Source organism: Montipora capricornis, chromosome 11 (assembly GCF_036669925.1).
Source record: "Montipora capricornis isolate CH-2021 chromosome 11, ASM3666992v2, whole genome shotgun sequence".
Classification (NCBI taxonomy): Eukaryota; Metazoa; Cnidaria; class Anthozoa; order Scleractinia; family Acroporidae; genus Montipora; species Montipora capricornis.
The window spans coordinates 25548967-25573966 of NC_090893.1; the positions used below are offsets into that span (position 1 = coordinate 25548967).

The 25000-nt window shown below is 39.6% G+C and overlaps 1 protein-coding gene and 1 pseudogene across 1 annotated transcript in view; one reads left to right on the top strand and one right to left on the bottom strand.

The window, feature by feature from the left end:
• Nucleotides 1–25000, top strand: part of LOC138023888 (cell adhesion molecule DSCAML1-like) — a 115654-nt gene that overhangs the window by 59426 nt on the left and 31228 nt on the right. The gene's annotated exons all lie outside the window — the stretch shown is intronic.
• The window catches only part of LOC138023886 (uncharacterized), a 3775-nt pseudogene continuing 1038 nt past the window's right edge, over nt 22264–25000 (bottom strand).

The window sequence follows — 25000 nt, forward strand, 5'->3', positions numbered from 1 at the left end:
AAATCTGAGGTCGCATTGAAAACGTATAATAAAAATAATAATTAAATGGTTATACAATAGTGTGCCGTATTAACCCGAGGTACTGAGGCCTTGCCTACACCTAAACCGCGCCCTAAAGCCCGTGCATGACTCCTGAAAAGTACGATGTATCGTTTTCAAACAACATTAAATCTAACAGCCTCATTACTTCGATTCTTTTGCTTGTCCTAAAAAAACCCTGATCGTAATAATTTTCTGACCTTTATTATATGTTGACTTGAATATCTCCTTAACCCAAACGATGAGCACAACAAGTTAATAACTCTGTTAAGGAAACCGTTCTTGTGAATTGGCCTCTATTGGCAAAAAAACTAACTTGCTGAATCTGTAATTCTCGACGTTTGAAGCCTTTTCATTGAAGCTGCCTCCTCAAGTTTTCATTCTGTTTCCTCTCTTCATTCTCTTTGTGGCCAATCAGAATTCAAGTATAAACTATTTAGTAACGAAGATTTTTCAGTCACCCAATGATTGCCAATACTATTCAACAATACGTTTTCCCAATGATTGCCAATACTGGTCAGCAATACTTCCTAATGTTTCTAACCGTTGATACCTCTTAGATTTCATGCCCTTTAAATTTGGCTGCTTATAGTATTACCCCACACCACTTACGATACCACTTACGATACCCTTACTACGATAGCCTTACTAACACTAAACTTTCACAGTCAATGATGATTTGAAATATAAGGTCCTAAAGCTTTTAGACCCCTTGATTCGACTAAAATGTTATTTTTTATCAGTGATTGCCAATCATAATTTGCCACCTTAGCCATGCTAATACTTGACAACAGTTGCAAGGTGCGCTAGTAGTCGACGATCATAATCTAACGTTACCCTCCTATTTCCACCCCCTTGAAAGCAATGAAAATGTAATGATCCTTCTGTTGTTACAAGTCATAATTTCATTCTACTGCAGTCAGTTTGAACTCACCCTCCCAGTGTTTGCAAATCGTGTCTGCCATCGATTGCCAAAGAAATTGACACTACCAGCCTATTACCACCCGTCGAAAAAACGTTCATTAGCTGCCAGTTGTTTCCTGTTACCACAGTTTGATCATAGGGCTAAAGTTAAATGATCTAACAATCTGTCTTTCGTTTTTTTTTATCGTTTTTATCCTTTGAAGACAGCAGTTCAGTCTGTCGAAAGCTCATAGTCTTTTTAAAACTTTTTACCAGAGAACGCTTATACTTATTTATTATCATGAATCCTGGTAACGGATCTTCAATATTTGCAGTTGATTGTCAAAGTTTTACACTACCCCCCCCCCCCCACAAACCAAATACTATGTGAATACCCGTCCGCGATTGGGACATTGGGTAAAAATTACGGTTTTTCTCAGTTTGTAACGAGTGTGTAATTATACTTCGCATTGCGAAAGCTTTTGTCTGCGTTATTGCTATTGCTACTTCTAATTTGTTTCAAAGCGCTTATAGCCTCTCCAAAGGTTTGACACAGTACACTACAGTTTCACCTCTTATCATAAATTACCTTTACTTGCTTCTGTAATTGCCATCTTCTTCCTGTCTTGCTTCATTTCTTTTTGGTTTCAGTTTTCCTTTATTTAATACTTTCTATACGAACTACTCTTACTTGTTCTTGTCCCTGCGATTATCTTGAGCTCTCTCTTCTTGTTTGATTTGTACCTCTGAATATCTCTTTCCAGGGTTGCAACCTGCACAAAACAAAATAACATGTCATTAAACGCAACGAAAAGTAAATAATTTAAAAACTTAACAAATCAACATCTATTTCCTTGATATAGTTTTTCAACTCTTGTTATGTAAACTTGAAAGGAGGAGGACAGCTGGTGAATTGAAAAAGAAAACACTATTTTTTTTTGACGAGTCACCACATGAAATTTATTTATCCTCCCGAAAAACGGAGTTTGTTGTGGTCTTTCTAAGGCAGAATATGATGGCCAGGTTCTCAGCAGAAGGTAAAGAGTCTGTTCCAAAGTCATAAAAATAATGCGTCGGGCTAACCATGGGAGTTTTATCGTGAGGTCTGTCCCTATGGTAGGGATTTTGATCGTATGTGACGTCCACAGGCTAGCGATTTTGATCGTACAAAGGACATTTTACCACCTTCACTTGCCGCCGGGTGGACATTTTGACCAATTATTTTTCCCAGGGGTGGGGAATTTGAATTATTTTAAATGAAAATGTCAAAATCCCCACCCTCTAGGGTTTAACATTGATAGGTGCATAAATCTGAAAAATTCCCACCCTTGAATCTGACTGCTGCTTCTAACGGTAACAAGTTTGTCAACCCATTTCTCTAAATCTAATTACATCTCGGTGGTTAGATGGGGGCAAATACGGAACTGTGTTCTGAAATCGTACTGCCTCGTTCCATTAATTGGGAAAATTCTCGTCCAGTCTCCGTAATATGTTATGAATATGACAAAATCTGATATTATGAATCTAATAGGTTCTTACCTTCTTCAAACATTCTAGTGTCGAGCTGTACTCCATCACAATTTCCTGTGCCATGTCCGACATCACTCAGTTTTCTTGATTGAGATCCGCCCCTGTTGTTAAGAGAGACATAGATGATGTCATTTTCCAATCTTGGAGCGATCGTTCAATAAATCAATAAATAAAAATACAAAACGCTATTATAGCTTTTATTTTGGAAACTTTGGAAACTTAGAGCAATCAGCCAAAGTGTGATAACTCAAATAGAAACTTTCCTGTGGTGTTTATTATGGTAAAAAAAGATGATTATAAACTTTTAATCTGTAAATGAAGCTTTCACGTTCGACTATGATTACTTTGCGAAGTTGGAAGTGTGTATTTATGCGAGTAAACTGTGGATCAAATTCACTATTTATTATGATTTATAAAAAGCGGACATTTATTGAAAGTACTAAAATTGTTGCCACGGCCTCTACTGGAGCTTTGAGCGAATCTCACCTTGACACCATTATCGCACACGGAAAAAAATCCTTCAGTTGTATCACATTCATCTTCAAATTCAAGGTTTTTTTTTTTCATATTAAAGTTACCTGTAGTTGTTAAATGAAGTATCCAATGTTAAGTGTTCAACATTCACTTGTCCTCCGCATATCTGCAAACTACTAAATCTTCTTCAAAGTTGGATAACCGTGCGTTTGCTAGCTTTCTTTTCTTTGCCCAAGGGTTGTCAACAGCAGGAAGAACGTCGGACAGACACACAAGATGAAAAATAGCTTTAGAGAGAGACATTTTGAATTTCCTTCGCTATACTTTGCTCAACGCGGGCGATGCAAATTAGCATATCATTTACAATTCAACAATATTCTAACAAGTTCCTTTATGTCACCCCCCTCCCTCCTACTCCTCGTCCTACTCCTCGTCCTCCTCCTCCCTCTCCCCACCCCAAAACAATAATAATAATAATAATAATAATAATAATAATAATAATAATTAACAATTATTGGACGAGGTTGAGCAAAATATCGTGATTTGTCAGTGGCGAACAGATCCATTATTTGCCGAAGCCGAAGGCTGAGGCAAATAATGGATGTGCGAGACACTGACAAATCACGATATATTGCGATAACCGAGCTCAATAATTGTTTTATCATTTGATGACTGATTTAACTTTATTTCTCACAATTCCCAACAATTAAATCTTTTTCTGAAAGCTCAGGAAGGCGAACTGCCATTTTCACACGAGAGCGTGGGTTCAATTACGCATGAGCAGAATATTATTTGCAGCAAAACACTTATTTGTAGACAGTTATTTTCAGGTCACGTGGTGGGCTCTCGGCCAATGAAAAAGAAGGAAAAAATACATCGAATGATAATTATTATTATTATTTTTATTATTATTATGTATAAAAAAGTAAGGATAATAAGCGCACTTTCATTGGTCAATAGCTGTGTTTAGATGAGAGTATATAAGCACAGCTGTGACATCACACGAATTTTGATTAGTTATGTGTTGTCAGACGCGCATTTTGATTGGCTGGTAAGAAATATGAGCGTGTATCAAGAAAATCTGTTTCAATCAAGAAGTAAAAAAACCAGCATTTTCCTTCATATGTCGAAATATTTTTGAGAAATCTTTTATAAAAGCAATAGAGGACTTTCTTCTGTGTTTACATAGGCTTGTCTAAACCCTCGGGGAGTGGGGAGGGTTCTCGACAGTTATGCAAACCCGAGACTGCGTCTCGAATTCTCCCAAGCCCCCCTCATGCCCCTTGCAAGTTCAGATTATGTTAATAAGTTGTCAGCTTACTTTAAGCACTCTTGCGTTGGCATCCAGACCTGTAGACAGGTTTTTGTGCGGAAGTGGTGCAAATGATTGCGTAGGCCCCTAATTGACAAAGCCAACGATTCTAGGGGAAATTTTGAAAAATTGTGTTGCTTTAGATTGCATTTTCAAGGCCGTTACATTGAAAATCAAATGGAGTATGACATAATTTTTCAAGGCCTACCCCCAATGTACAGTATGACTTTCCTTAAGCCACCTTTTCTTCAAGCACGCAAATGATGGCCTACCCCTCCCCCCCCCCCCATTGCTTTTGCCTTTCCCAGCCCACAAACTCCTGTTCTTTATGACCAGTCCCTGAATGCACACAAGACGTTAGCGATAACCGCGAATGGAGCGAAAAATGCGTTTAAAGCCCTAGTGATTAAATTGCTTATATAGCGAAGATGAGCCTAGACTGCGAGCAGTCCCTCTTCAGTCAAGTCTAAGCTCGGCAGGACTGGAGAGAGTGAATTGGCCGAGAGGGAAACTGGAGAGAGGCGGGAAGAAGAGGGACTGCATTCTCTTTTGTAACCGACGCGTTCGAATTTCTCCGCGGCCCCAGCATCGGAGAATTGGATTGGTTGATAAACAATAGCATGCTGTCAGTGCGTTGTCATTGCAATTACGAAATTCTAACATATTGACACATCAAATGTAACACGATGCACCGAAAATAGCTAGCATGTTTTGATCAGAGCGAGTTGACACGATGGATTCGGCGGCCAAAGAAAGTATTTTACCTGACCGTTTATCTGAGCGTCTTGGCGGTCTGATTTTAAAAGAAGAACAGAAGCTTGCTGTTGAAGCATTTATGTCAGGAAAAGATGTTTTAGCGGTATTACCGACTGGCTTCGGTAAATCTGTCATTTACCAAAGCTTCGTTCTCGAGATGGATACCTCTTCCATCGATGTTATTGTTCCTCTTCGAAGTATCATAGATGATCAACTACAGTCAAATGATTTTGGCCTAAAAGCAGTTGCTTTCGATAAGAAACCAGAGTTGATGAAAGACATTGCTGCCAGCAAATTTCGAGTGATTTTTGCTTCTGCGGAACAAGCGCTTTCCAAAGAATTTAGAGATTTGCTGAAGGACGAATCGTCGGAATTCAGGAAAACAAAATGAACCCGGGCCCGGGTAAAACATTTAAAACCGGAAGATCACTCGCTTCTACCGCCGATCAACAACATATCGGTTGAGCCCAGAATTGAATTGGCGCAAAAGCGTGAGGCCATAAGGTCACATTCACATTACTGCTGAGAAAATCAACACCAAGAAACTAAAATCACTATTTTCGAGACAACTATTTTCTTGGAAGAAAACGTATCACACAGCAGTATAGAGATTCAAATGTAAAGCCTCATAGGGCAAAAACCATTGCTAAATGAATCCTACAGGAACCGCCTAAAAAACGCATCCATTCAAATATGTACTCAAGGGAGCAAAATTATGACAAAGGCGACAGAAACCAGACCACGTACAAGGGAGTCGTGTGTAGGCCTGTCAACCCTTTTTAAGGCTTGAATCAATTTCCACGACCAGGTCCGGCAACTTTCGCAATGTTGCTGTGCATTTCCGAACAAAAGTGGTCGTTTTGCTCCGCAATTTTGTACCGTTTCCTTCGAAGCATTTAGCCTGTCGGCTTTCCTCCTCTTTTCGCTTCTTAAACCAGGACTTGATTTCGAACACCTTTTGAACCTTTCGGTGTCATCGTTTTCTTCCACTGCGCTTTCCTGGAAATTCTGATGAGGAACATTTAAGTTCTCCTCAACCAAAATGAAGTTGAATGAAGCGTTTCTAACTTTGAGTGCACATTTCGCGCAAACACGGGAAGATAAATTCGAGGCACAGGTAAGGAACAGTTTTAGCTTTGAAGACAGGATCTCGCTGAGAGGTCCGCCAGGCTTGGACGTTGTAAATAAATTCTCTGAAGAGATGTAAGTTCCATTCTTTTTAAAATTTACCTTACATATTCGGCAAAAGTCAGAGGCCTCAACTTCCAGATTGGGCTTTCTTCCTCTCCCTTTGCGGACTACCTTTTTTTTGGGTGTATTTTCGTTCATGAAGGAAAACACGCGATCGATTTATTTATTTGCCGCGAAACCGTGGGGATACAACGCGCGACAAATTGAGGCGGAGATATTAGTTATCAAGTGACAGATCAGCTTATTTTTAACCGGTTGTCGCCTTTGGTGGGCGGAGTTACTTGAACACGTCTGGTTCAAAAGAGAATGCAGTCCCTCCCTCCTTCCCCGCCTTCTCCCCAGCTTCCCCTCGTCTTTCGCTCGCTTCGCTCGATTTCCTCACACGCGCTTTCCTCGCTCGCGCGACCATCCTAAGGGACTGCTCGCAGTCTAAGATGAGCCTGCTGAAAGAAAGGATCTGGGAGATGGAAGCAGAACGCCGGAAAATCGAAGAAATTGTTATGAGCCATTGAAAACGATGGTTTCGTCTTGAAATAAGACGCGAACGCATTTGAATTGAAATAGCATCGATGCTAATAAACCGCCATATCGCTGTGTTTGTTCGGTGAAAGAGGGCCTGAATTCACTTATTCAAATATTATTATCTTTGCGGCCTTTTTGTTGCTAGAAAAACGTAACAGCAACCCAGTTGTTAAGAAACTGACGTGTGCATGAAGCACTCAACCTAGAATTAATCCCATTTTCAATTTTTTTTCTCTTGGGAGTCAATTTTAACCATAAACTAAAAACACATACCCTAACAAACTTCACCGTAATACACAATTCTTTGATAGTTGTTTGCTGTCCTTTTGGTCTTTTAATTACTTTGGCACAGTTACTGTCATGCTATAATAAATTATTTTAGTGTAAGGCTTCGAGAACAACACGAGTTTAATAAACAGCCGTCTTTTCCAAATCCCGAGAAATGGTATGGTTGACACTCAAAGGCTCGAGGACTTGAACTAACCGAGTAAAACTCAATTGATTGTTGGAGGAACTGAAATTGCCTGAATGCCGCTGCTAAGGTTAGTGATTGGATTAGAAAGCTCGTGCCACCTTTTCGACCAATGAAAAGCGAAACCAAAAAAATTGATCCTTGTACGAGAGTATTGTCCCACGCTTTTAGTAAATTAGGAGGGGTTGCTTTCAATCATTCTGATTGGTTCAGTTCAGGGTTCGTACCTATTGTGTTTTGTCCTAGCAATTACTTTGATTTACGACGGGTAATCGAAACTCGCTTCATTATCCTGGTGAAATTAAAGGGAAATACGTATCGGTAGTCGTATAAACATAACAAATTTCTTTAATTTTCCAGACATGTTTCGACGGAAAATTAAAGAAAGTTGTTATGTTTATACTACTATCTATATTGTTGCTGCTATCTAGACCTTTTGAAATACATATCCCAACTGCATGAATGCAAAATGCATTACGGCGGTTACCAGTTACATGCGCAGTTAACAATTCTTATAAGATCAAATAGTTAGAAAGACTCCCAGTTTACCGTCTTCACACGAATTATCAGTCACAAGCGCCCCTCAATGATCTTTTTTCATTTTCAGGAAACTAAATTTTGGGTGGACGTCAATCAAATCTTTGATTGACGTCCATTCAAATTTGGTTGCGAAAAATGGGAAAAAATTCGTTGAAGGGCGCGTGTGACTGATAATCCCTGTAATGACGACAAACTGGCTGTCTTTCTAATTGAACGCAAACTACGGTGACAAACATAAGGCTAAACAAGCGCATACCTGAAATGCATATACCTAATACACATGTAAAACGTATTAATAAAGATACAGCTTTTCGATGGTAACGTATTCACTTAAGGATGGCGGAAGATCACGAAATGAATACGTTAAATGAATACGTTAGCAGCGAAAGTTATATCTTTATTGGGATATATTCTCTCTTGTTTTTATTGTTTCTTGTATATCTTCGTATTGTATTACCTCGTTTTGTTACTATCAATATTACCTCATAAGCTACTCAAATTATTGTTACATATTTCAAAAAATTTAGCTAACGGTAACCGTTACTTCTGAAGATGTCTGTTGAGACATACGAAACGACGTCAAGTCCTCATGTTAGCCTTATGTTAGCCTCATGTTTGTCACCGCAGTTTGCGTTCGATTTCTAATCAAGGTTCTTCGGCCAAAGACGAAAAGTATCTTTCCTACAAAGGAGTGGTTTTTCAAAGACACAATTAACATTGCTTTGCTTTGATAAACAGAGGCAACAGCAAACCGAAAGTGGTTGTGACCAGGGGCCCGTTTCTCGAAAGTTCCGAAACTTTACGGGCCATTTTCGGGTGTCACAATGTCTTCTGTATCTCAAGAACAGAGAGGATTTAAGTCGTCAAACTTTACAGACATGTTTCTTTTAACTGGCTTAAAAAACATGTTAAAAGATCGGCTTTCCAAAACAAGTGCATGGTTAGCAGTTTCACAAACGGTCAGTGTAAAACGCAGACTGCGGACTACTTTCAAATTGCAGACTGGGGGTAAAATGCAGACTGAGGTTATAATTTAACTGTTGAAAACGCCCAAACCCATTAGAAATGCTACCAGTTAAGCCTAAATATTGTTGTAGGCCTAATTAGGCCTAAGGTTAGCATTTCTAAGGCGTTTGGGCTATTTTAACAGTTGCGTTATAACCTCAGTCTGCATTTTACCACTGGTCTGCAGTCTGCGTTTTACACTGACCGGTTTCTCAAATGGCTTTTCGGACCTGAAAAAGTTTGGGAACTTTCGAAAACCCAGAACGGATCTGCCACAGTCAGGTGGGACACTCTATGACAAACACACAACAATGCGTTACACATGACAAGGTGAAGATACTTCATGACCGCGACTGTCATTAAAAACTAACAAATCCCGAACAAGCGCACCGGATTAAATAGTTCTATGGAGTTACTAAACACTTCAAACGATATACTTAGGGAGCATGAAACGATCGATTATCGTCTCCCTGTTCGGCCCCAAAGTTTTTTTGTTATGTATTTACCATGAAGTGTCCTACCTGACTGTTCCAACCGTTCGGAAATGCGCTCTTACGCTTTGCTTCCGATTAATCCCCGGTCCTTCAGGGCCACAGTATACAAACTGAACGCCCGCCTAATATCAAGCCCACAATTTAATGCAGTTTCATTATTTCAGTTCATTTCATTTGTGCATAAGGGAAAAAGCCTTCAAGGTTCAAGAGGACCGTTATAAAAACCCATTCGATCGCAACTCAACGTCCGGTAAGCTTGTCTTTATTCTGGATACATTCTTTGATCCATAATAACTCATTTCTTACTATCTATAAATCTTTATGCATATCAAATATTTAGTTTGTCTTAATTAACTTAACGACTTTCCGAATGACGGTAGATAGGCCGTTTTCCGTGAGAGCAAACAACAAGAATGGATTAGTTAAGAATCTTTCTCTATCAATATACGATCTTGACCCATCACAGTCACAAGTGGGCTTATTTTTAGATACACTTTTCGCGCGAAAACAAACAAAGGGCCGCCAATTTTAATCAATCAGATGAAGCGATGTCACGCGTGACTGCTTTTACCATGTTTTTTCAGGGAAATGACAACTGAATTTCGCGGGAACGGGTATTCTAAAAATAGACTCATTTGTGACTGTACTGGGGAGCCCACCCATGCCAGAAGAACACTAGTACTCTTATTTATTTATTGATTTATTTATTTATCTAAACTTAAATGGGTTTCAATTATAATACAAGAATAATCTATTAAAAATAAATAAATAAATAAACAAAAGAAAACATAAAACACCCAAATGGACGAGCACGAACGAGACCGAGGGACCCATGCGAGGTGCCGCCTAAATTGAAAATTCAATGAAAAATCTAAAAAACTATAAACAAATCATATAAGCGAGTGAACTATGGCAAGCACATGATCTTACAAGTGACCAAGTGCACTGGCATTCCACGTCAAATGTTGTACGCAAAAGGCTCGTCAGAGTTTGTTTTAAAAAGTTTTTAAAAACATCGATACTGGAGAAGCTACTTTCAGGCACAGATTTACAAGTAAAATTCCATAACTTTACAATCCTGTTAAAATATGAAGCTTGAAATGCAGACGTTTTACAAATAGGGGTTTTTAAGTTGAAGGAATTACTAAGCCTAGTACGGCCATGAGTTACAAAAGAAACGAGGCCATGTACATTTAGATCTATTTGTCCATACAAACATTTATAGAAAAATGTTATATCTTTAAGCTCTCTATCATAAACTAGTGGTAGCAAGTCTAATCTAATAAGTCTTTCCTTACAAGACATTTCTCCAATGCGAGACTGCAGTATCCATCGAGTGGCTCTTCTCTGCACGCGCACTATCTTGCCTTGTAGGTAGCAATGACTTGGAGACCACACTTGCGTTCCAAAGCAAAGTTGCGATTAAACAAGGGACAAATATAATGTCCGTCTGACTGCTACATTTAACAATAGTGGGCAAGTACGCTTTAGAAGACTAAGTAACTTATTCGCTTTCGACACAATAGCATTAATATGTTTGACCCATGAAAGAGTGCTAGTGACAATGATTCCAAGGTCATTCTCTTCAGCCAGGCGAGTGAGTTGCACGTTGTTAAGGGTGTAATTATAATGCACGGGTTGTTTCTTGCGTGTGACTGTCAGGACTTTACATTTAGAGATGTTAAATTGAATGTTATTATATCGCGTCCATTCATCCATATTTGAAAGGGTGGTTTGCACAACTTCGCAGTCGTGATGAACGCACTTGACAGCACCAAAGATCTTTGAATCGTCAGCATAAAACGCGGTATTTATTGCATTTGAAGCGTCAGGTAGATCGTTAATAAAAACAACAAACATAAGCGGACCCAGGAGACTCCCTTGGGGCACTCCAGAGGTAACAGGGGCCCATTGTGACGAAGCACCTTCAAGAACTACTCGTTGAAAACGGCTAGAAAGATAATTAGTAAGCCATGAAAGCGAATTACCAGAGATCCCGTACGCGTTCAGCGTACAGTAAATACATAAATACATAAAACTACGATACGTTCATTACATTTTTGTTTTCGTTTTTGATCAGTTAGGAATAAACCACTGATGTGGATGATGAACTCCTTTGTTTGGGTGTACTGGAGGGGATTCTATCTGGCTGCTGTCATAAGTTATTTCTCAAGCATATAGGTTGGAGTTCTATAGACTGAGGTTTCCTTAAATGTAGCTATGATCCTCGCAGTTATGAACGCAATTTTAGCAATAGCCTAGAGAAGCCTGAAAAACCGCTGCGACGCTCTGACCAACTGCGCTATGAAGCCACTGACGTATGGAGCTGGTCATTTGTGGCCTCTCATGCAATGAATGAACCAACGAATAAAAAGATATATGAAATGACTCATACATTCAACTGGGGATATGAAATCAAGTGGAGCTATGATCCTCGAAGTTATGAACGCAATTTTAGCAATAACATTTTTACTCGTAGAGATTTCTTTATTGATGGAGATGTTAAAACCTGTTTATCAACGCACAACAATATCCTTTCTTGGAATTTTCACAGTTGTCATGTGATTTCAGACGATCGCAGACTATTGTAGATCCTGGTAGATCGGCGATAATCACAGAGGATGCCAAAAAAGCTGTCATCTTAAAAGTGTTAGTAAATGGTTAATCTTATTAGCCTTCAATAGCGTCTCTATTAACGAGTAAATTTCCTGACGTTCAGCACGGTTAAACACAGGCCGTATGATTTGCAACAGGTTATGTCATGGGAGTGCAACAAGTGGAACAAAAACATTTCCTGAGCAACATACCGTCTTTCGACATGCGCGTAAAACTTTTGTACATTATTTCCCGTTGTTTGCAAGTCTGTGACTTGAAATGAGCAAATCTTTACTTGAATAGAAAGGTCTTTCTATAATTCAGACAAAAAACTAATTAGGTTAACAGTTAAACTGTATCAGGGTTTACATAAATATGCGTCCGAACCAAGAGCTGCTACTTCCACTGTCACCCTCCCGGATTCCCTAAGAAATGCGCTTTTAAACTGCTATAGCCATCCCGGCAAACACAGTACAGAATTTTCTTTGTTCCAAGTTTAAACAAGTTTATTCACACTTTCATATCTCAATCACACATACGCTTCGGATACAACATGAATATAGTACTCAAGCTCTGTGGTGGACGCAAACTTTGGTCTTTTATACCCACTGGGGTAACGTTTCCGGCACACGACGCTCTGGGGCGAGTTGTTTGGTCGAAATGCATCGCAGAGAACTCTGTATTGTTGCCAAGGAGGAGTTGCCGTTTCACTCCATCTTTGTCTCGTGGGGCTGGAAGGAAGAGAACTCGCTTTAAGATGTGGGAAACGTGAATGAAATGGTGCAAGGCCGTGGGGACAGTGATTCTGTTCTGCTTGCCACGCTGAGGGTTCTAGCCTAAACGATGTTCCATTGAGGTTAACACTTTTATCGCCTTTGCGGTTTTCATAAACAAGCGTTCGTACAGACGATCCTCTGGACATTCTGTTGGGGGTAGTGACCGGAGGTTTTGTACCAGAAAAATTGCTGTCAATACTTTGAAAACTCGGCTGGCTCGGCATGGACTTCCCAGCCGCCTTTTCGAGCTTGCCACGTGGCCTTCAATGTCACTTGTTGTATCATCCTCGCTGCCATCACTCGGACTTGGTAATCGCTGTTTCTGTTTATTTTTCGAACTCGATTCAGTGGAATCTGTGCAGCTTCGCCAGGTATCTTCACCTAAAACCTCAAGATTAGAATATCTCGTGCTTGCTTCAAGTCTCCTGCCACACTTTTCGTTGCCCTCGTATCTGCATTTTTGAGACAAAGTTAAAGTATCCTTGGCAACCTCGTTCTTGTTTTCTATTTTTTCTGGTTGCATAAGATTCCCACGGACCCTTTGCAAATGACCTTTAAAAGAAGAATTCGGGCTTACACATTTGACATATTGTTTATATACCTTTCTAAGCTCGTTCTCACTATTTGCTGTCCTTTCACTGTCGCTTATATATATTGCCTTGAAGCCGGAGTTTATCCTTGCAAGATCGCTCCGGTAATGATGGAAATTCTGAATATGCTTGATGCAATCAGGCACGAAGTCGTGAATGAAATCTTCGTATTTCTTTTCCACAACAAGGTCGCCCCTTGTGCTTGGTGCTTCAGCAGTGCATTTTGCTGATCTTCTCAGATGCTCTTCTCCGATAGTCGGTTCTGAACGGAATGACAACGTGCGGAAAGCGTTCTTCATTCTTTGAATTTGCGCTCTGCGTCGACATTCCTCAAACTGTGAATCGTCTCGTTTGTGCGGCGTCAATGGCTCGCAATTGACGCTAAACATACAGTCCATTTTTTCGGCGAGCTTCTCTCTTTAAGACGCTTGTTTGCGAGTTTTGAACGAACTCGAAGCCATCTCACACTCTAAATCAGCAATTAAATGGAGCTCTCTTCTTGAAATCCTACTTTAGCGACGCGAGTGTTGTGTATTTAGAGCAAATTGGTGATTGAAACATGCGATGTTTTCATTAAGTAAACAAGACGAAAAGTAAACTTCCTTATACATTGATAATTTGACAAGAGATTCCGGTAATTACGAGATCAGTGTGTCAATTTTTTCTTAGCTCAATGTGCTTCAACCAAAATAGCGTGATTGGGTTAATTATTGGGGAGGGGAGTGCGGGTGAAAGTATGTTTTCCTCGATTGGGAAACTAAACATACGTTTCTTTTCCTTATTACGCCCGAAATATGTGAGGTACATTATTGAGCTTTGAGTTACAGATGGTTTGGACCGAAAAGAAATATCTACTAGCCGGTTTGCAGCGCTCCATCAAATGACTAAATATAATATGAAATTCATTTATCCTAGCTTTTTTATAATCAGTTCGGCTTTCAGGCAAGTTAAATTGGATGGTTTGAGACATGGTATCTGATGCAGTTTCCGAATTTAGGCAGGAAAGAGGCCTTTTTGATTGCACAAGTAAAGGTTGAATGTCCAGAATCTTTTTCGTCTTTTATGCAGTTTACTGTTTTGACCGATATTTATTGCGTCTTTTAGGCGAACAGAAATAATTACCAGTGGTTTTGCGCAAACTTCGAGCTCGAGCTAGAAGCTTGACCTAAGAAGACGACGTACAAGCTTTTTCAACATTACCTAAAGGAATATGGTTATGTCTGTTATCAATATTAAAATTGTTGCAATAAAACGAAAACATAAATTTTCTTCATTTTTTTTTCCCAACCTTTGTCTTTACGTAGACTCCCAAATCTGTGGCAATGCGTTGCGGTTCCTGTGGGTTGAAGAGATCAAAGAATTCCAAAAAAAAAAAAAAAAACGAATCAGCTAAAATTAACTAATCCCACAGCATGGTTACTTGTTCATTTACAAGTAGCTAAATTAATTGGTTTTAGCTATTACTAGTGAGTAATTCCCCGGATAATAGTGAAACCTATCTTTCGAAAAACTCGGGCTAAATAAATCATTATCAAATAGATAAGCGCCTTTGTATCCAATGGAGTTGTTCATCGGATATAATGGTTTTCCTGTGAGATGACACTGCTCCGTCCCAGATCACCACAGGCCAACCAACTGACCAACACACTGTCTTCCCAACTGGCCATTTATCTAGGTTTAATCCCGCGGCTCCCGCCACGACGTAACCCAGACATAACTTTGGTGATTCTACGAGAACTCGTCTTTTTCTGTTGGTCATAGCGTAGACCTTGAAGCAAACGGCCTGAAAATGACATTTTTTCGCTAATAACCCTTTGAAAGCAAAAAGAAAAAGCAGTTTTTAACGCCCGTAGGATGCCTCTTGGAAACCGCAGATTGGAAACTATGGAAACGTAACACCATCTCAACCGATATCCCGTTGGCAAAACTCTCGCCCCTGAGATGAATTTGTTCGTACAGTGGTTCATTCGCTGACGTTCTCCGCAGACCAACGATTTTAATTGTTTTTCACGAGGGAACGACGGACAATATAATAAGGAAACCGTATCAAAATATGAATTCGCGTTGTAAACACTCAAGACCCTTCTGGTTTGATTAAAGTGGCTTACTTACCCCGCGAAAAAGAAACTGGTTTGAACGACGGTAAAGATGAAAGACCAAGCGAAACAATTTATTCTCAAGGAATGGAAAAAAAAAAGGTACAAAAATGTAAAACACGTGTATATATTGCGTGCAAAGCGTGCTGAAAGTGCAGAGAGGTTTCTTCCGCCTTTTTTCCCCTTAAATGCCCGCTGCACAAATAAGTCAAAGCTAAGCAAAGCGCCTCGCGAGGCAGGCGAGGCAGCGAGATTTTGGTGAGATTTTCTCCTTGTGAGGCCGTAAGAAAAGTATCCAATATTTTTGGTATTTTTTGCCTCTCGAGGCAAATTCCCCATCGTGAGCGGCCCTCTTGAAAATCTGACTGAGACTGGCCAGGCAATCATGGAATAAAATCGAATGTCCTAATCACGTGTCTTCTCAACTTATAGTTCAAGATGGCGTCCGAAATACAATACAATACAATACAATACATTACAATACAGTACAAATGAACTCGATGGCACTTCTTGCTGTTTTTTTTTTTTTTGCTTCGACAAATCCGTCGTAGAAGAAATGCTGGCCGCAAGAAGATAACGGCAAGAGAATGGATTGTCACGACAACAATTTATCAAGTGAAGCTATGATCTTCGCAGTTATGAGAGCACTTTTTGCAATTGCGTAGAGAAGCCTAAAAAATTCAGGACTTAGCCTGAATTTTTCAGGCTTCTCTACGCAATTGCAAAAATTTCTCTCATAACTGCGAAGATCATAGCTTCACTTGATTTCATATCCGCAGTTCATATATGATTCATTTCATATACCATTTCATCACAACAATTTATCACGTAACAACCAATGTTATGGTACCATGTGAGACATCAATTATTGCTGAACAAGGTGCAGTCCTTTTTGTGACGTATTAAGTTACCATGGAAACAGTTACATATTTTGGCTTTAGTTGCTTATATCTCAAAAACGAACTCGGTGAGCCCCATTTTTTATTGCACAAAGGTGATCAACAGACCAAGATGAAACTCTCTGCAAAGTTTAAGAAAATTCTGTGGAGCGGATTCAGAGCTACCTTAAATTTTCAATTATTTAATATGGACCTGAATCAAAACGTTTTATCCTGGCATGTTGATTACATTTCAGAAATAAAAAATGTGGGTCACCGAGTTTCCATTTTGAGATATAAGCAACTAAAGCCAAAATATGGGGTGTTTTTGGTACACTATAACTGGATCGGTACAATCGTCCTTGAACAAATGTATACCAGAATGAAAGATTGACTGTCGTTTAATCGCGTCATGTGTCTTCTTGATAAATACTGCATTTGTCCAAGCCAGGTTGATCATCTGCCAAGCCGAAATTTGTTGGCACTTTTTTTGCCAACAAAAGCCCCTCTTGAGATCAATACTTACAGCATTCATTGTATCCATGTTTAATTTACGAAATTTATAATGAGAAACAAATTAATGTATGATATATCAGGGTCTGGTCCGGAGAATTTATGAAAGAAATATTTACGTACCTATAATGCACTTATCAATGTTAAGCCCCAGGGAGGGGGGCTTTGACTGTGAGGTCTGTCCCCAGGGTGGGAAATTTGACCTGGCCACCATCTTGGATAATGAAGAAGGCTTGGAAATATACCTTGTGTCCAAGGCTTTTGCCTTCCCAGGTAGTGGGGAAAAGGCCCTGGGAACGAGGTTTCCTAAAATAACTCCGCCATCTTGGAAAATACCCAGAAGGCGTTCAATTGAACTTCCCGCATTTGTGAGAGGTGGCTGAACGAGAGGTGAGTGGTACATACATTGCACTCTTACTGTGTGCAGCAAAGTCTAAAGGGTATTATTTTGGCCACCTATACTCGCCCCAGCGTGGGGGCTTTTGATACTTTTGGCCAATTATGTTGTCACGTGGGTGGGGAATTTGACGCATTTTTTCAGAAAATGTCAAAATCCCTACCCCTTGCCCGACCCGCCCCATCCTGGGACTTAACATTGATAGGTGCGTAATATCTGCAAGTTAGAGTGAGCGCCATCTTGAAAAACGCTAGAAACTGGGAACTAGTACCCATGCCTCGCAAGAAATTCTGGAGATCAAACAGATATAGCAGAAATGCTAAACTCCTTTTTCACCGAAATTGGGCCAAGCCTTAGTGGAGACGTAACAGAAGTTGATAAATTCTTCGAAGAATTTCTTACTGAAATTGATAGAAATTTTGTTTTTGGAAAAACAAAACCAACACATGTTTTTGCACGACTATCAAAGCTATATGCAAGTCAAAGGCAACTGGATTAGATAATATTTCAGCGAAACTTCTAAGGGAATGTCCCGATGTACTAGCAGAATCTCTTACTCATATATTTAATCAATCCCTAATGACTGGCATCTTTCCTGATGAGTGGAAATCTGCCAGAGTCACTCCATTGTATAAAAATTCTGGGAAGCGCTCTGATCCGACGAATTATCGACCAATATCAGTAATTCCAGTTGTGGCCAAAGTCTTTGAACGGATAATTTACGATCAGCTTTATTTTTATTTAACTAAAAACAACTTTCTCTCGCGCCATCGATCTGGTTTTCGGTCTTTGCACTCCACGCTCACAGCACTTATCGAAGCTACAGATAGCTGGGCAATGGATATAGACCGTGGTCCTGTTAATGCCATGGTCTTTTTAGATCTCAAAAAGGCATTTGATACAGTAGATCACGATATTTAGTTACGAAAATTGCAATACTATAGGATTTGTTGGACCAGCCATCAATGGTTTGCTTCTTATTTAGACAATCGAACACAGATTTGTCATCTAAATTCTTGTAAGTCAACTCCGAAATGTCTAAGATGTGGTGTTCCCCAGGGAACAATTTTGGGACCTCTTCTGTTTTTGATATATATTAATGACTTACCACATTGTCTGACATATTTGGAACCCAGAATTTACGCAGATGATACCAGCCTGACGCTTGCCAGTACTGATATTAACCATGTAAATTATTGCCTAATCACGACCTGAGTAATGTGTACGAATTGCTCTCTGCCAACAAGCTCACTCTAAATATGACAAAAACTGAGTTTATTCTTATTGGATCAAGGCAGAAGTTATCACAATTTACGGAAAGTCCCTCTCTTACTATAAACGAAAACGCAATAGAACAAGTAACCTCCGCTAAATCCCTTGGAGTTTATGTCGATCAAAATATAAACTGGGAGTGTCATATTGAAAACATCTCTAAGAAGATAGCTTGTGCCATTGGTGCAATTAACGAATTCGGCATCTCACTCCACTTAATGTTCTAATTAAAGTTTATAATAGCCTTATTCAACCACATTTTGATTATTGGGTGGAGTGTGGGGAAACTGTAACAAAGGCGTTTCTGAAAAACTGCAAAGGCTTCAAATCGGGCAGCTCGCATCCTAATGTCTGCCAGATATGATAGTAATTTGAATGATTTGTTCAGGGCACTAGGGTGGCGAAGACTCTACTATCAAAGATTGGAACAGGAGTCTATCATAATGTATAAAACATTACATGGTTTGACACCTGATTATCTGAGATCAAGATTTTTATATCGTGACAACGTAAGTGCTTATCGTTTAAGGAATATCGAAAACAAATTAGCTCTTCCACAACCCCGAACTGATTACCTGAAGAGAAGTTCTTTGTACAGTGGAGCTCAGTTGTGGAAGAACTTACCTGTAGACCTAAGACAAGCGTCTTCACAGACCGATTTCAAATCTAAGCTAACTCGCCACAGTTTAAAGTAATATCTTAATTTTATAGTAAATTTTAGACACGGCCTCCATGAAAAGCAAAATTTTTATTAAGTTCTTTTATTTGAATTGTTGTTATTAGATTTTATTGTAGTTAGGTAGATAGATATACTACTATAGATAATGAATTAAATCAACTGATGGAAACACCGTGTATAAATAAAGTTATCTTATCTTATCTTATCTTAAAGTAATGCCCAGAACTCAACAAAATCGAAATCACAGTGTTTTCGTGTGTCCATCTGCCATTGATTTGGAAACTAATTGTCATAAAAATTTTCAGTTCCCACAAGAATATTCCACTCCCTTAGCACAGCTGATGTTTTTTTTTTTTACTCCTCAACATGGCCGCCGTGACGTCGGCGTGTAAAAGACTTTATAGGGAGTTTAAGACCAACAACGCGATGGCAAAGAAAACGTCACAAATTTTGCATATTTAATGAGCAAAAACAATAGCTTGCACGCTTTGCACGTGCATTTTTTCATTTTTGTACATTTCTTTCACGTTTTCGGCACATCTGCGACGTAAAATGACCAGTTTTCAAGTTTTAAGGCCGGGACACACTAGGCGACAAGTCGCAGCGACAGGTCTCTGCGACAAGTTGCTCCATGTGTCGCTTCGACACGACGCCTGTTCGGAGCACACGCAGTGATCTCGTATGAGAGGGAATGTGAACTAGTTTTCTAATTCAATATGGCTGACCATATGACGCTCTCTCATTGGTTCATTTATATTTTGTCGCAGCGAGTTGTTGCTCGAAGTGTACACACGATGCGACAACCCTGCTTTCGCTAATTTTGTCGCTGCGATAAGTCGCACGAATTCAAACTGGTTTGAATTCGTGCGACTGATCACGGCGACAAAACTCTGCCGCAGCGACAATGACGATGCGACGGGCTGCAGCGACTTAGTGTGTCCCGGCCTTTACGAAGAAGGTGAACACAAGGCAGCGAATTTGAATTTTCTGCCGTAACTTCAACACCGCACCTCCTAATTCAGTTCCTGGAAAGTTGAGCTTGTTTTTAGAGGTTAGACAAAGCGACATAATAACGAAAAAATAATTAATTAACCCGAACTTGCAATTTAAAATGACGTTTTCGTTATTGTCGCGTCGTAGATCTTAAACTCTGTATTTAGCAAGATTCACTTTTTGTGATTATCTTTCAAATCGTTTATGGGTCTCTTGAACAGAATTTTGCGTGATAAAATAATGAGAATCCCACGTTCACATGACAAATCATGTCATATAGTTTGGTGTCACAACTAGCAGATGAGTTTATCGGTAACAAGTTGCAATTAAGAAAAGTCTGGTTTTCACTTACGACCATTTTGGAACATGCACAATACTCAATTCTGATTTTGCTTGGCCTCCTATCACAAAATGATTGTTTTGTTTAACATAGTAATCTGGCCAAGTTCCGTGGTGCTTTTAATTATCACAAACCGAACAACTTGGCCTGTTAGGGTTCGTACTCTTAAGAGTTTTTCAAATTCCATGACTTTCCGTGACCTTTTCCATGACTTTTTTGCAGTTTTCCATGACCTAAGTTTTACTGAGCTGCCAGTTTCGAAAATTGACAAAATCATCCTTGTCTTTGGGGTATTTTCTGACATAACTCGTCTGCATTTTATTTTGTCCTTGCTTCCACGTCTGCAATAATTTACGTACCACACGTAACTATAATTTTCCATGACTTTCCATGACCGCCAATTAAATTCCATGACTTTCCAGGCCTGGAAACTGAAGTACTTCAATTCCATGATTTTCCAGGTTTTCCATGGCCTGTACGAACCCTGCCTATTTTTTGTTTCGAGCGTAAGCCCATCGTCAGAGCGAAGGGCTGATGCTGAAGCCTGGTTGGTTTTCACTAGCGACGCAAGAACTAACACAAGTTCAAACATAAGAGCGCTTATTTCATCGTGAAAACGGGGTTGACGCAAGCATAAGCACAGGCGCATGCGCAAGCACAAGGATCAAAATATTTTCATTTCCTTGTGCTTGCGCTTCTGCATGCTTGCGTTCGCTTGCGTTGTGTGAAAACGAAACAGCACAAGCACAAGGAATTTGCTACGTCTGGCCAATTGAAGGACTTGCTCCAGATTCCCGGCGTCTGAGCATTTGAACAAAATGGCGGATTCCGGGGTTGATTTTGAAGCTTATGTCGACATTCATTTTCACTTCGCATAAGCTACTTATGCTTGGGCTTGTACTTGCGTCGCTAGTGAAAACCAGGCTTCAAAGGAGCTCACTCCTTATCGACGCAGCACTGCAGATTTTTTGGAGACGAACTCCTTTATTAGGCAGTTAAAGGACAACTCGATCATATTAGACAACGAAAACAAGATGGAACAATCATAAAGATCTGTTTTGAAGTGACGTTTCCGTTGCCGTAGAAGCTTAATAGGGATGGCAACCGTAAGTGACTGGTCTGCCTTTTAACTTGTCTTCACACAACCAAATTTACATTTTTTCTCCATTAGAGATGATTAGTATAAAAATCTGGAGGACACCACTGCCCTGGCATGCGAAATATTCTCTTCCGGTTCTCGCCAGCGTTTCAAAAACGTGCGTGCTTAAACTCGCTAATTCCCTAATAAGGAGCGTAAGCACAAGACGCTTTTGAGACGTGGACGGCAACCGGAAGTGAGCTGTTTTCTCTTTTGCTTCTTTTGACACTACCACATTTCTATTTTTAAGTATCTTTCCACTATTACAGTTGATTAGTTTAAAAGTCTAGGAGACACTTCTGTCTTGACATGCGAAATGTTTACTTCTGGTTGCTTGCCGTCCGCATCTCAAAAACCTTGTGTGCTCAAGATCCCTAGTGAGCTTAAGCACGTGCGTTTTTGAGACGCGGACGGCAACCGGAAGAGAACATTTCGCGTGTCTGGGATTTTCAGGTGCCCACATTTTTTTACTAATAGTCTCTAATGGAGAAATGATACTTAGCAATGTAAATGTAATTGTGTGAAGAAAAGTTAAAAGGGTAAACAGCTCACTTCTGGTTGCCGTCCGCGCCTCAAAAACGCGCGTGATTAAGCTTCCCGTTTTAAGGGGAATATCATTGGTTAAAAGAGGAAAGGTAATCGTGCTGCAAACGACGTGAAATCACCAAATTTGAGGTTTTGCCAACAACGCGAGCGTACAAATGTGAATCATTCAGTCTTCCTTTTTATCGTCTCTACTGAAGACGAGTTAAAAGGGAAAACAGCTCACTTTCCGTCAATTGCGAGCTCTCTCTGCCATATCTTTTTCAGATGTTCACTCCAAGCAGTTTAGAAGGACAATTTTCTGCTAAACCCTCAAGTTGTGCAGATAAGAATTGTATACGCACTACATTGAAAAATCTTGAAACACATTCAACAAATTTTCCAAAATATGTAATTAAAAGAATTAAAAGAACCCAGAGAAAAGCTATTCACAATCACTGAGGTTTAATGAAGGTGCAAAATTGTGCACCATCATCTTGACTCTCTCTTTGCTCTTTCCAATCCGCTGCACAGTGTCTTCAATTAACGAGAGCCTCTCTTTTTCGTCGGTGTATCTGATTTCCAGTTCCTGGCATCGGTTCTGGCAATCTTCTTCCTTCACCTTGATAGCGTCAAGCTGACTTTTTAGACGGTTGATCTTCTCTCTCAATTCTCCTTTATCCATTTCCAGTTTCTTCATCAATTTCTTCTCGTGCAGAAGTTGTTCCGTCACCTATTCCATGTTGCTGAGAATACTCTCAGCCTCATCTCAAAAAATAAGCAAAGACATTGCTCATTTAACTTACATTTTCCAGGGGGAACCAACGTCAATTTTCGGAAAATATCTGTTCGGAATACGACTTGAGATCTAGAATATTCGGAACATTTGTTCTAAAATTTCTTGCTTGCCTGCCTTTCCTAGGATTTTCGAACATCTGAAAAAATGGTATAATTACCCACTTTCAACGGATTTTCACCCTAAAATTAATAGGTCACCTAGAATTTTCGGGAGCATTTTTTCTGGATGAAATTTTCAAAAAGGTAAGCTTTGATCCCTATACTTTTCGGATCACTAGACTTTCAGCTAGGAAATCCGAACAGATAAAAAAATTATAGGGGATAAAAATATGCCCATATCTACTGTTAAAATACCCAAATACGTTAAACAACGCTATGTTTAAGTGGTTTTAAACTATCTTCTCTTTGGGTGCCCCTGATTTTCCTTACAAAAATCAAATGTTAGTACACTCATCCAGAATATATCCTGTTACCACTTCCATCAGGAGCTCATTAAGCAGAGTCATTATCTCCCATTCTTGGCATAGGAATCAACCCTTTTCCGCGTAGATTTATTTACAGAACGCTTCCCTTGGGAGATTTAGCATGCTCACTGAACACTGTAAAAGCCAATCTCCCTAATTGGGAAATTCAGCACGCCCTCTGTTGTGAAAGCCCATCAAAACAAAGCTATCTTAGTGTCAAGGGAAATGGCATATATCAACTTTCCTTTGGAAAATCCTGTTCTGAAAAATAAATTTATTTGGGAAAGGCTTGACTCCGGAATTAGTGGAGACAGAGATTCCCCTTCTTTAGCTCCTGTTTCCATATAATTAAGAATACTTTCCACCTTGCCCGAAATTAAATTGTCTAATTTCACCCTGACCATAGATACAGCCATAAGCTTTCAATATTTCCACATATAATTAGTCGTTGACTTTATTTTTACTTTTACTATTATTATCCTATTCATCAGAAGTAATACTTCTGAAGGAGGGTGGGGGGGGGGGGGGTAGGGTTAGCGTCAGGGTTAGGAGGGGGAGACATGCTCCTTCAACCAAGACAATGGTGTGTCCTTGGAATTTAGAGTATCAAATTGATTGTTAACAAATACATTGTTGCTACTTTTACAGGGAACTAAAATAAAGGATTAAATAATGGAACCAATTAAATGAAAAATTAAAACGCTACACCAATTTATTGGAGGGTACGTCCTGTTAAGGTAGCAAGAGAGGAAGCAGCACTCTCCTCAGCAGCAAGGAGGTCACCATGGCAACCGAGCCACAGTCCACCTCCCAAGACCCTGTCAACACATCACTGAGAAAAACCAGTGTGTGAAATGTATACTTACCCCAATATATAACACGGAGGGAGGGAAAACAAGCAAGCACACTCAACTGATTAAGGATGGTGCCTCCTTTCAAGGGTATTTTTGCGTGGTTTACGGAATATGCGGGAAAAGCAGATCTGAACAAGTGTTATTGAAATCCAAAAAGAAAATTGGGGGTAACCATGCATTTTTGGAAGATAATTAATCAACAGTATTTGTAAAAAACCTTTGAAATACAAAGCAATGTATGGCGTTCTTTTCCAAATTGAAGTTATCTCTGAAAAATGCATGGTTACCCCCAATTTTCTTTGTGGATACCAAGAGCACTTGCTAAGTTCTGCTTTCTTCGCATAGTTTTGAACAGCGCAAAAATATCCCTGTATTAATAAGCATCACCCATCGGAAATCTGAGTATCTCGAGATGCGCAGAACTTATGCGCAATAACAATAGTAGGCACCGTCCTTAATTTTAGCACATGGCATTTGCCCCTGCAAACCTCCTTGGAGTCCCCCAAATATCCCATCCAGGCAAAACCACTGCATTGTCTTGGTTTTAACTTTGCCTAAACTATATTTGTACAGCTGCAACTAACAAACAAATCTCCTATAAGCTGCTGAGCACCTATAGGTGTAACACCCATCAACATGCCTTGATTTTGAATTCGGAAAAAAAAGGCAATTTAGGATGCTTCCTATTGCAGATCCCAAGTTTCCCATTGAACTGAACTTACCATTTAAAGCATTGCATCTCAGAACTAATGACTGATATTCATCCACATACTGCTTCGTTTGTTCTTCCATCTTTTGTAGTCTTTCTCGTTCCTTTTGATCTTTAAAATCTTTGATAATTCCTTGCATTACGGAAT